The sequence below is a fragment of the Diabrotica virgifera genome, chromosome 3 (genome assembly GCF_917563875.1).
Source record: "Diabrotica virgifera virgifera chromosome 3, PGI_DIABVI_V3a".
NCBI lineage: Eukaryota > Metazoa > Arthropoda > Insecta > Coleoptera > Chrysomelidae > Diabrotica > Diabrotica virgifera.
This window is the reverse complement of record NC_065445.1, coordinates 144,875,706-144,888,739: the sequence shown is the minus strand read 5'-3', so window position 1 is coordinate 144,888,739 and position 13,034 is coordinate 144,875,706.

Here is a 13,034-nt window from a genome sequence, read left to right as displayed (position 1 = left end):
CTTGTCTCGGAGTGTGCTCTCAGACCCTTATATATTTTATGAATGCAGTCTCGAAACTGCTCTCGAGACTATTTTGTCTTAAATGGACACTTACCTTAGCATTCAAAGAGGCGTCAGACGGGGATGCATTCTATCGCAGCAATTATTCAATATCTATTTAGATATCATTTTCATACAGACTGTGCAAGGTAAAGTGAAATTCAATGTGGTGAATTGATTAATAATCTTAGATACGCTAGATGCCACTGCTGTTTTATAGCCCGATCAAAGAACAATCTAACCCAAAAAAAAATAAAGGAGGGATGAAAATCTGGGAATAGGTACCTAGTTGAAATTGTCTATTATTATATAAGAAAAAGTTTACAATTCTACATCCCCTCCATTTTTTCAAAAATGGAGGGGAATATATATACCTCCCTCTTGAAGGTGAAAAATATACATTCAAAATAAGTCCGGTGTTGGATAAAGTGACTAATTCTAAGCAACTTTTGTTCTATAGAAGTCAATACTTTTCGAGTTATTTGCAAGTGAATATGTTCATTTTTAACAGAAAAAAACATGTTTTTGGACGGTTTTTCGGAGATAACTCAAAAAGTAAGTATTTCAGCGAAAAAAATATTCTTAACAAACATATAGTTTATAAAAAAACTGAAAATAATGGTGTATGATTGAGGTCTGTAGACCCAGTAGAAGCAGAGTTGTAGCTAATGAAAAGTAGGTTCTTCTTCATCAAATTCCAAATTGAATATTTCAATGTGATATAACCCAAAAACGGAGCACTTTTCGGGGAAAGTTCATTTCAACTTTTTTAAAGTGTTTAAAAAAAAAGGTTTATTTTTGTTTTTTTTTTTAACTTTTAACATTAAAAGTAAGTAAGTTATGCTCAAAATATTGTTGATCCCTTTTATTTTTTGAGAAAAAAATCGCGAAAATCACCCCCTAATTAGCATCACAAATAAATTTTATCATTACCACTTCACAAGTTACTTTGCGTATGTATTATGTATATGATGTGTAAGTTTCATCGGTTCGAAGGGCTTATTTTTGAAAAAGCTGTAGTTAAAATGGCTTGAACGAGTAACTAATCACGAGTTTAGGCAAATTTTGAACAGCGATAGCATGACTAATTTTTGTCTAACAAGAAAACAAAAAAGAAAAAATATTCAGAAAAGCAAAACGTACATTTTATTACTCTTTAAGATTTTTGCTATTACTTATAATTTTTAAATTAATTCCATGAACAATTCCATTTTTTTTTTCAAAATTAAAAAAAATGTTTTATTTTAAACCCAATTTTTTTTTAAGTGAGCACTTTGAACCAATGAAACTTATAGATAATATAAATAATACATAAGTAAAGTAACTTGTGAAACGGTAACGATTAATTTTATTTGAGAAGCTAATTAGGGGGTGATGTTCGCGATTTTTGTATCAAAAAATAAAAGGGACCAACAATATTTCGAGAGTAACTCACTTATTTTTAATGTTAGAATTTTTTTTTTAAAAACAAAAATAAACCTTTTTTTAAACACTTTAAAAAAGTTATAATGAATTTTCCCCGAAAAGTGCTCTGTTTTTTGGTTATTTCACATTGAAATATTTCATTTGGAATTTGACGAAGAAGAACCTACATACTTTTTATTAGCTACAACTCTGCTTCTACTGAGTCTGCAGACCTCACGGTACACCATTTTTTTTAAATTTTTTATAAGCTATAAGTATTTTCACTAAGAATATTTTTTTCGCTAGAATACTTACTTTTTGAGTTATCTGCGAAAAACCGTCCAAAAACATGTTTTTTTTTGTTAAAAATGAACATATTCACTCGCAAATAACTCGAAAAGTATTGACTTAGTGAAAAAACTCTATAGAACAAAAGTTACTTAGAATTAGTCATTTTATCCAATTCCGGGCTTATTTTGAACGTATATTTTTTCACTCCCGAGAAAATATTTTTTACCCCATATTTACCAATTTTTGTAAAATTGAGGGGATGTAGAATTGTAAACTTTTTCTTATATAATAATAGACAATTTCAACTACCTATTTCCAAATTTTCGTCCTTCCTTTATTTTTTTGGAGGTTTTCGTAAAATTTTGTGTTCCCTGATCGGGTTATTATGCGATAGTCTCCAAGGAGATCAAGAGAAGATGCCTCGAAGATAAACTTTATTACGTTCAATCACCAATCACACGACAATGCTTCCCTGTAGATACACCATTAAAACATTGAGTAAGTTACTCAGTTCAAATATCTAGCATGCTATATTACACACCAACTAGATCCAACTAAATTAAGTACGTAATTGAAGCATGAAGTCATTCTTCTATAACCAAAATTTAAACCTAGAATTTTGCTAAATAATGACCAACTTTTATATTTGATTGCGGTGTTGTTAGATGGCACAGAGACCTGGACTCTGAAGGCTGACACGATCAATCGTCCAAAGGTGGTTAGGATATGGTTGCACATAAAAATGCTCCGAATAGTCTGGAAAGCTGTAGCTTATCATGATAGGCAAAATCAAGTGCCGTAAACTAAAAGGAAACAGATGTCCAGGCGCGAATACAGAGGGGGGTCAACGGGGCCATATACCCCCCTATTGTATTTAGTCTCTAAATATTATTTTTTTACAGTTTTACAATTAACCCGACTTCAGGAGAGGAACATTACTGCTATAAATTATCAATTTGTGGTACTATTTGCGCAGAATGCTTTATTTGTATTATTAATTTATGCATCTGCTGAAACTGAATATATGAAACGGCATGACTCAGTAGGAAAGATCCATCATTAAGAGATAGCTATCAAGAGTATTCTTGATAATGACAATTACAAGTTAAACTGGGATTACATACCAAACAGTGGCAAATAATGGAACAGATCTCATATTAGTTAATAAGTTTATGAGACAAACAACACTAATTGATGTGGCGATACCTAACAACAATAATCTGCGTGTCAAATATAACGAAAAGAAATACGTTTAAATAGTATAAATTTTAATAGTACGTAGATTTGGAAGTACACAGACAATACCTATTATTCTCTCTACTGCTGGAGTCACTCCGAAGAACATTCTAGAAAACATAAAATAGCTGGGTCTAAATGAACATCTCTATGTAGACCATACTGAAAGCTGTAACACTTTCAACGTCCAGATATACACGACAATTTTTATACACGAAAGAGTCCCACCAGAGCGTAATCCTTTTGATACTCTAAGTATCTGGGATGAGTTACCATCTACTTTAAATAGAACAATTACAATAGAGCAATTTGCGCAGTAGATGAAACAGCGCTGCTTAAACTGATGGAACATAAGCAATGAGCATAAAACACCTTTCTAGGCCAAAAAAATCCAACACGGATAAGTAAACCTCAATGTGATCATCCAAAAATATGTCGGCAGTATAGCGTCGAACTATTGGTTGACTTCAGGATGTTTGCCGAAACACAGGATTTCCTACTAACCCTTCAAGATCAGGTTATTCCAACTAAAAATTGCCAGCAATATGTAGTCAACGAGCTTCAAGTCAAAAATGGATGTCAAGCAAAAATAAACTATCCAACATCTTTCCGCCGGCTCCCAGGCGTTAGTCGATACTGATTATAAAGAACGCCATGACTCAGTAGTAAAAATTATTTGCCAGGAATTGGCCAATAAACTGGGACTATTCCAAACCGACCATCTTCTTTGTTATCAAAACGTCGCTGACAGAATGCTTCAAAACGACAACTACAAGCTATACTGGGACCGCACTGTGCTCAGACCCTTAGAGGGAACGTGAGCCGTATGGCCAAATCTGGATAATAATAATATTTTCGGTAAATCTGACCCACCCCCTCCATGATGAATTTCCAGATCCGTGCCTGGTCTTGTCCCAAGAATTTTCGCGATCTTCGCGATTGGACAAGAATACGCAGTGGTGAGTGGCTAGGAACTAGCTCGATTGGCTGAAGCTCTTAAACAACTCGCAAATGTCATTTCTAACGTAAGGTGGCCCTAATATTGCCACTGAAGAAGAAGTTCATATCGTAAAATTTGGAAGATGCCAACAAACATCGATGGAGTTGAAACTAGAAAAATAAATAATTGATGTGTTTGATCGTTTTTGATAAAAGCTGAAGATTGTCAATTTATTTTATAATTTTGTACTTTTTTCCACACTGTATATAAAATAATACAATATTTAATATTGGATATCTTCTTAAATTTTGGATCTTATATGTTAATACTTAAAATATATTAATTTTACTTCTATTTTAAATGTTTCTAAACAAAGTCCTAAAATCCTAAAAACTGTGGTCCGTTCTATAGCTTTTAATCGTTCTTATCGACAATTTAGGGCACCATTCGAGCTAAACTTTATTATCCCAGGCTTTAGAATTACGGGATAGCTTCAGCTAGCTATATACACGAAACGTTTTATAAATTTTATTATTCCACAGCGTCTTGTTGGGCGAACTGCCATAAACAAAAGACGGGACAGCGCCGAACAAATGAAGAGGAAGGAGAAGAAGAGGTAAATGAGTCGGAACAAAAGAGAAGCGGACGGAGCGGAGCAACGCTCACTTGATAAACACCGCCATCGCATTTGCATTTGAATCACGTGGTACATGTGTTTTTAAAATGAGCTACAAACTACACTTGGGCTCGTTTTATTTTATTACACTAACAATTTTATCGAATTTTCTTTTCATCGGGACATTTCAAGTACGGGATTATTCTCGGGCGAGATGAACGTTAAAAATATTTATGTTGCGCGGTCCGGGAAAAATAGGGTAAAGAACAGATAGTGACATCCACTCGCAGTATAGAGCATTTTTGATAAAAAAGGAATAATTCTGAAATTGGTGGACTGTATAATCAAGGATATAATATTCTTTTGGGACTCGTAGTTTTGATATATTTTTATAATCTATAATATGTACTTGCGAAATTTTATTAAAACCACAATCCTTTGCTATGGGCCATTTCACGAACATACGCCTGTTTTGGATTACTTCGACAACGAATATTTTACTGTGCAACATAAGAAGTACGAAAGTAAATGGCGCTAATAATTATTCCAATAAACAACAATGTAATTTGCAATTTACTTTCGTTCTTCTTATTTTGCACAGTAAAATATTCGTTGTCGAAGTAATCCAAAACAGGCGAATGGTCGTGGAATAGGGTTTACCAATTTAATAATTATTAGTTTTTTCTGTCCAAACTTTTTTTTGAGTGACATGATTCATCTCTGTACTTATTTGTTAGTATGAGTCTGGAATTCCTATGAGAATATTTTGTATGGTTTCTTCTTATTCTTCGAAGACCTTCATTAGGAAGTGGTTTTTGGGGTAAGTATCGTATCTATGGTTGGAATGTAGCAATAGGGCTTTTCATTCACAGTCATTTGTTTCGAGCTTCTGTCACATGTCGTATAATCCGTATATATTAATATTATACACAGATTATACAACTTATGACACAAGCTCGAAACAAATGACTATCGATGAAAAGCCCTATATCGTCAAAGTATAGCTGGTATTCTGTGCCAAAGATTTGCTAGCAATTGTATTTGAATCACGTGGCACATGTGTTTTTAAAATGAGCTACAAACTACACTTGGGCTCGTTTTATTTTATTACACTAACAATTTTATCGAGTTTTCTTTTCATCGGGACATTTCAAGTACGGGATTATTCTCGGGCGAGATGAACGTTAAAAAGATTTATGTTGCGCGGTCCGGAAAAAATAGGGTAAAGAACAGATAGTGACATCCACTCGCATTATAGACCATTTTAGTTAAAAAAGAGAATAATAAATTCTGAAACTGGTGGCCTGTATAATCAAGGATATTATAATATTTTAGCTGTCGTAGTTTTTTTATATTTTGATAATCTATAATAGTTGTGAAATTTTAATAAAGCTATAATTATTTGCTACCACTTCAATTATTAGTTTCTTCCTTCCAAACTTTTTTATGTGAGCGAGATGATTCGTTCGTGTGCGATTAATTTAACATGCTTAACTTGCCTTTACAATTAATTGATATTTCTTAAAAATATTTCAAATATATCGAATTTTTTTTATTTAGATATAGGCTATTGATTATGTATTATAAAAAGGAACTACAACGTTAACGGGGTTTTATTGTTTAATATCGTCAATGGACCTCTAAATATGAGAAAACCGCGGAGTGCTACCATTTATAGAGATGCGTTTTTGAGAAAGGGGTGACTTAGTCCCTAGGCACAGGGCGAATTACCGTGAGTTCTATGCACTTTTGGTACAAACACGTCTACAAGATTGTTTCAGGAAAAGTATTTTTTTGCAAAAATATATTCCAAAGAGAAAGCAAGAAAACAACACAAAAGATAGCAGGATATAGGTATAAGCATTTCTTCACAGAAAAAAACTTCCATCCTTCCTCTTTAAAATGGTGTTTGGTAGAAGTCTCTATAATTTATAGTTTTTAAAATATGATTTTTCAAACTTCGGTACTCACAGCGATTTTGACCCATTTTCCTTGTTATTTCGCAAACATTGTTCTGTAACTTTTTTCTACGCAGCTTTAGGTATATGTAGTGTTACATTTAGTAGGAAGAAATGTCAATTACCTTAAAAATGGTCTATTGTAGAAGACTGTATAACTTAAGCAATATATGGTTTTTGAAAATTGTATACTTTTAATGATTTTTGATATATTTTTGAATTCCTCATTATAACTTTTTTTATTGTATATTTAGGTATATACATTGTGCAATAAAAACGAAAGCCTATTTTCTTTACTTTAAAATGGTGTATTGTAAAAAATTATAGAACCACTTTTAAACAAGATATGCGTTCTCAAAACGTGACATATACACATGCCACAGGTCCCACTAAGCTGGAACCATATGGAAACTTTTTTATTATTAACTTTATGAAAAAAAAAAAAATCTTTACAAAAGCTCTACATAATCTAAAACCTGAGATGCAATTATCAAATATATAATTTTATCAATAGTAGGTATACGGGGTATGTTAAAAAATATGAATTTCGCTCAAGAGTGAAATACCTTTATATTTCACAATATCGACAAGTGTTATTAAGAAAATTTATTGGGAATTAAAAATTATGTTATAATATGCAACTATATTCTTCTAATTGAAAAAAAAATAATAAAAAAATTTATAAACAAGATATCCTACGGATATCTTTTTTAAAAATAGTCCTATAATTTTTTGCAATACACCATTTTAAAGTAAAGAAAATAAGTTTTTTTTATTGCACAATGTATATACCTAAATGTACAAGAAAAAAGTCATAATAAGAAATTTAAACAATAATCATAAAAAATATCAAAAATCATTAAAAGTATAAAACCTTGAAAAAGTTTAACTTGCTTAAAAATAGTAGCACAACCTTATACAATAGACCATTTTAAAGGTAATTGACTTCTATTTCTACTAAATGTACCATTACATATATCTAGAAATGTGTAGAAAAAAAGTTACAGAACAATGTTTGCGAAGTAATGGGGAAAATGGCCCTAAAAATTATGTGAGCGGCGAAATTTTAAAAATCCTATTTCGGAAAATATAAATCCTAGTGACTTCTACTAAACGTCATTTTAAAGATAAAGGACTGAAGTTAGTTTTCACTGAAGCATCTATATCCATGAGGCTAAAAGCTATGGGGCAAAAAATAAAATTGCTTTCTTTGGTGTTTTTTTCTTGCTTTTCTTTTGAATATTTTTTTGTAAAAAAAATATTTTTGACACTAAAATGTGATATTTCGATAGTAAATTTAACCTGAAACAATTGTCCTGTAGTCGTGTTTGTACCAAAAGTGCATAGAACTCACCCTAATTCACTCTGAGCCTAGGGACTAATTCGCCCCTTTCTCAAAAACGCACCTATTTAAATGGTAGCACTCCACGGTTTTTTCAAATATAGAGGTCCGTTGACCATACGAGACAATAAAATCCCGTTAACATTGTAGTTCCTTTTAGCTCTCTTATTTTGAACATAATCAATAGCCTACTAATGCCTCGACAACTAATGGAAATTGGCATGGTAGTTACGGTAAAATTTTGGAGTTAGGTACCTAGTGTCATGTGTAGTGTGTGTGTGTTGAGTAAGCGTCTTGTTATTTGCAAAGTCGACGTCATTGTCTTTGCAAAGAGACGCTAATTGTATCCGAACGTCTGCGGTCAATCCAGTGAGTTCCGATCCCACAAGGACAGAAACTATTTTCATCCATTAATTTATAATAGACGAAAAATTCGTGACCCTGGTGAGATTAGAACTCACGACCATTCATACCTTTCGATCCAAAGGTAGGCGCTCTTACCACTGAGCCACAGAGGGGGTCAAATATTATATCGAATTAATTTCTACAACAGTACCTAACTTCCTTTTTATAGTAGCACTAGACTTTAGTTCCGCTCTGTATTTGAACAAATTCAGGCAGTATCAGTACATAAGTATACATAGGTTAGAAATTCTTTTTTGGTTGTGATAATTGAGTTTCGTTTTTTCTCTTGTAGGAAAATCGCAATTTGGTTGGGGCTAATGCCTGAATTTTACGCTTTTTCCTGACTTGCTATTTATTCTGTGGATGCTCGCTGCTACCGGTAAAAATTGGATAAAAATTTGAGCAACGAATACATATCTTGTACTGTATAACTTTGGAATTCCTCTGAGGACATTTTGTATGGTATATTTTTATTCTTCTTGTCTCTCGAGAAACTTTATTAGGAATTAGCTTTTGGGATAAAATGTCAATTTCTATGGTTTGGTTCCGGTGTTGAGACTTCTCTGTCTATGACTGGGCTGTGGCAATATCGTCAAAGTGTAGCTGGTGTTCTGTATCAAAGATGCATTAGAATTTGCATTTGAATCACGTGGTAAATGTGTTTTTAAAATGAGCTACAAATTACAGTAGTTTTATTTTATTACACTAACAATTTTATCGATCTTTCTTTTCATCAGGAGATTTCAAGTACGGGATTATTCTCGAGCGAGATGAACGTTAAAAAGATTTATGTTGCGCGGTCCTGGAAAAACGGAATAAAAGAACAGATAGTGAAATCCGGTCGTATTATAGAGCATTTTAGTTGAAAAAGAGAATAATTCTGAAACTAGTACACTGTATAAGCAATGATATAATATTTTAACTCTCTATTTTTAAAATCTACAATTTCAGGACAATTGTCCTGAAATTTTGTTATATTTACTAAATTCTTTTACGGGGAATCCCCCTACGGGAAAGATGGGGGGGAATTAAAAATTGTAAATAGGAATCGGAAAATTGTAAAAACGGAAAATACACTATTCAGTATTCAATATTTATAATATAAGTTAATTAGACCCTCACGATATTCGATACAAATATCGATATTGTATTGATATCGTATCGAAGATCAATACGATACCGATACAATACATACCCTAGCAATAGGTATAATCCGGTCAACTTAGACATCAAAATAGTTGGCAAATAACAAAAATTGCCGGAGAGCCAAATTTTGGTGGAGAACTAGAGTTTACCATAACAAATAAAGTTTTAAAAGTCCCCATCGATCCCATGTGTGCAACAAAAGTTATTCGGGGTCAAAGGTCAAAATTTGAGATTTTTTGGATTTTTCTCGAAAACGGTAAGTTTTATCAAAAAAAAAACATCAAACCAAAGTTGTAGATCTTAACATTCTCTACAAAAATAGTCTTTACTAATATATTATACTATTCTGAAAATATTTCTTCAAAAAATAATCAGTCCCAAACTGAATTTCCTCTATCCACGTGGCCTTTAAAAACATTTGGCTATACCATTGTTTAAAAAAGAACAGTTGTCTATTGTAAACAATGGCTACAGTAATGTCCGTAGGTCTTGTTCATATTATCCGTTTCTTTTAGTGCTAAAGGTTCAGTTCAAGTGAATATAAGTGCTTATTACAAGCGTCTACCATTTAGCAGACATTACGGACTTACAGTGACAGTGGTATTTGACGGCAACAGTGAATCGACAAAGAATATTAAAGCTGCAGAACAACGTCGTCGAACTACAAAAACATCATCGGGTTCCGAGATTATCTTTGATGAAAATATAACAGTTATATATTAATTATAATAAATCTAACATTAATAATAAATCTCCTTTAATTTCCATGTTAACTGACAAACTAACAGCTGCGAATATTGAAGTGAAACAAGCTAAAAATGACGCAGATGTCTTTATAATTGAGACAGCAATTGAAAAATTTAAGGCAACAAACACAACAATTGTAGTTGGTGAAGATGTTGATTTGTTAGTACTGCACTGCTTACTACAAGGACTCCAGTAAATAAAGTTATTTATTTTCTGTAACCTGAAAAGGCTCAACAGCGAACAGAGATATATTCTTCGAAAAGTTTATCGGCTTATCCCAAATGCCAAAAGTACATTTTATTTTCACATGCGATAACCGGCTGCGACACTACGTCAGCAATGTACAGAAGGGGCAAAACGTCAGTTTTTAAATTATTCGAAAAAAAAAAGATTTGACTGACTGCTGTAAAGTTTTTACAGAACTTGATTCCACACCGCAAACAATAATTACGGAAGTAATTCGCTTTCTTCTTGCGGTTTATGGGGCTCAAAAAAATTAGTTGTCTTGATGAGGTACCTACAGATACTTAACTTTTGTAAAAAATACGCGAAACAAGAAACAAGTACTAGTATCATGTCTTCCTCCAACATGAGCATCTGCTTTTCAACATTTGTATCGAGTATATTATCAAGTTCAAACATGGCTAGGCAATGAACTGAATCCAGAAGACTGGGGTTGGAAATTAATGGATAATACTCTGGAACCGATTAAAGCCTTACTCCCACCTGCTCCAGAAAAACTCCTTACTATTTTTTGTAATTATTACAAAAAGGTTGTAGTGCCAAATGTGGATGTAAAAAAGTCGAGTTGCTGTGTTCTCCAGTGTGTACCAACTGCCAAGGTCAGTCTTGCTCAAATGTCCAGTTTAGTACAACAGAGGAAGACAGACTCCTGTGATTTTAATGAAGAGACCAATGACGCAGTCACATTTGATCAATTTTTAAACATCCAGCAAGAGGAAGAGGAAGAAGATGAAATCGAAGAAGACTTGACTGTTGAAGTAGACTTTCAAGAATATGAATCTGATTAAAATATCTAGAGAAATGAAAACAACAGTTAACCTAATAATATCAATAATAAACTAATTTTTAGAACTTGACCGGTATTGTTTCCTTAAATTATCCTAAAATTGTCAAAACAGTTAGTGGAGTAGGCCTACAAGGGAAACCAAGGTAAAAAAAAACGTGCCGAGTACACTACCTCACAGGTGGTGTGGAAACGTGTGCAAATCGTGTATAACGTGACTCTTAGAATCGCGATATCTCAGGAATGGCAACTCTTAGGAAAAAAATAGTAAGGACTATTTTTGTAGAGAATTTTAAGATCTACAACTTTGGTTAAAGGTTCCTTTAGGTTTTCCAGAACCCACTTCTCTTTGGCTTTTCTAACTTTTCTCTTAATCTCACGGTTCACTTCTTTGTATTTTGTCTTGTTGGTTTTATTTCTTCGTCTTTCCTCCATGAGGTACAAAATTTCGTTTGTCATCCATTCATTATTCTTAATTTTGCTTGGAGCTAAGGAGCCTTCACCAGCTGTTATAAGGGCCTTTTCTATCTCCATCCATTTGTTCTCTACATTTTCTGTGTTCCTTTTTTGCAGCGAGGTTTCTAAGATTGTTGTTTACCTGTTCTATTGTCCTTTCCAGTATAGTTGTTGCGTCTTTCAGTTGCTTAACCTCTATCTTTTGTTTAGCAGTATTTTTCTGTAGTTTCTTGAATCTTATATTTACTATAGCCACCACCGGATTATGATCTGATTCTATATCAGTGCCTGGATAGGTTTTTGTAAACGTGATGGAGTTTCTAAACCGGCTTCTGATTAGTATATAATCGATTTGATTCCTGACGATGTCTGCATTATCCCTTGGTGATGTCCACGTGTACAATCTACGGTTTGGTAATCTGAACATTGTGTTTATAACTACAAATTATTTTTCTTGGCAAAATTGTACCAGACGTTCACCTCGGTCGTTTCGTTGTCCAAGTCCAAATTCACCAGTGCATCCATCAGTTTTCACCTTACCAACTTTAGCGTTGAAATCGCCCATGATTACGGTGACCTCTTCTTTTTTGGTCGATTCCAGAATGTATTCTAGTTGCTTGTAGAATTCTTCTATTTCCTCATCCTCTTTCTCCGCTGTCGGTGCATAGACTTGAATAATGGTAATTTTTCCTTTGTTCGAATTTAGTTGGATTGATATAATTCGTTCTGAATATGGGGTAAAACTTAGTACCAGTTTGTTGACTTCCCTTTCGACTATTATTTCGACGCCATAACGGTGGTTTGTATCATCAGTTTCCGAATAGTAGAACATGCCGTTTCTAGTTGGACATTTGCCGGATCCTTTCCACTGTACGTCGCTGATACCAAGTATTTTCACATGTATATACTTGGTACGTATATTATATCGATACCCTATCGAAATCAATACCAATACGATATTTTTATAAGAAAGTATTGCTGATATCGATACACGATACGATACATCATGGCATAACCAATACAATACCACAGTATAAAGACGGACAGTAAAACCACTTCTCTGTCGGCACTTTGATCTCAAGAAGTAATACCGGAAGTACGCAATTGATAATTCGCCAGTGGTGGACGCGGGTTTTCCCTGTTACAACCCGTACGTTTCTATGCGACTATCAATGCGAGAGTGGGGCAAAAGCGACTAAGAACATTGCGCGGTCGCCATGCGCGACTACAGATTTTACTTCCAATTTTTCGGAGAGTGGTTCTACTGTCTCTCTTTATACTGTGACAATACTCAATAATTAAAAAGTATCGAGATTGTATCCAGTGACGGATACAAGGGGGTCACGAGGGTCATGAGCCCTAGTGATCCGTGAGAAAAACCGAGAGCCGCCAAACAAACATATCCACTTATCCTAGAGGCGGTTAGA